Source organism: Bactrocera latifrons, unplaced genomic scaffold, assembly GCF_001853355.1.
Source record: "Bactrocera latifrons isolate USDA-ARS-PBARC rearing strain unplaced genomic scaffold, ASM185335v1 scaffold_205, whole genome shotgun sequence".
NCBI classification, from domain to species: Eukaryota; Metazoa; Arthropoda; class Insecta; order Diptera; family Tephritidae; genus Bactrocera; species Bactrocera latifrons.
This window is the reverse complement of record NW_017535575.1, coordinates 301,687-302,884: the sequence shown is the minus strand read 5'-3', so window position 1 is coordinate 302,884 and position 1,198 is coordinate 301,687.

Below are 1,198 nucleotides of genomic sequence, written 5' to 3'. Positions count from 1 at the left end.
AGCCATAAATAAAGATATTAAAATGAAGTTTGGCACAAAGGACCGCATTAGGGATCGGCATATTTGGACGTAATTTTTTTGGAAAGGTGGGTGTGGCCCCGCCCCCTACTAACTTTTTTGTACATATCTCGAAAACTACTATAGCTATGTCAACCAAACTGTATAGAATCGTTTTTTTTAGGCATTTCCATGTGCAGTTCAAAAATGGAAGAAATCGGATAATAACCACGCCCACCTCCCATACAAAGGTTATGTTGAAAATCACTAAAAGTGCGTTAACCAACTAACAAAAAACGTCAGGAACACTAAATTTTACGGAAGAAATGGCAGAAGGAAGCTGCACCCAGGCTTATTTTAAAAATTGAAAATTGGCGTGGTGTCGCCCACTTATAACCATAYCTCAGGAAGTACTCAACCGATTTCAATGAAATTCGGTATACGAGTATAATATTTTCGTAACACCCTGATGACATGTTCGAAATATGGGTGAAATCAGTTCACGACCACGCCTTCCTCCAATATAACGCAATTTTGAATTCCATTTGATGCCTTCTCTGTCTAATATATGATAGCGGAATAAAACTTTACACAAAAACGGTATTTGAGCTGAGGTATCCCTTGTGGAAAAATTGTCGTGATCGGACTATAAATTTTCAAGGTCCCTGATATCGAACATGAAGAACTCAGTACCTAACCTTGTAATGGGGTTTTGTCCATAGCTGAGGTATGCTCAGCCGCTCCAGGGTCAGCCTTGGGACCCACGAAACCTAGCAAAGAATATTAACTTTTTGTAATAGATGTATCCACACCCCTTATGTGGACAGCCAGACCAGCTTATATTTATATGGCGAGTCAGGTGGAATCTTGTCGGAGTCGGCACGGTAATTACGGTAAGRTGGTGGTCCTTCTATATTCTGGTGAGGAGTAGTCACTCCCAGACWCGGTGTTAACTGTACGGTACAGTGCAGTATTCTATGGATCCCCACTGCCTATTGCTGCTTGCTGCTGTGTGATCGTCCTGGCTGGCGAGGTGGAAGAAATAATCGCAGTCGGTGTGAAGTGCTTGCTTATATAGAAGCATAGCCCAGCTTTGGCCAATGCAGTGAGGTGAAGTTTARTATGGTGGAAAGCACTATGTGTGAAGCATGGTAAGGATAAGTGATGTACAGTGTTGGAGTAAATTATTGTAAGGTGGTAA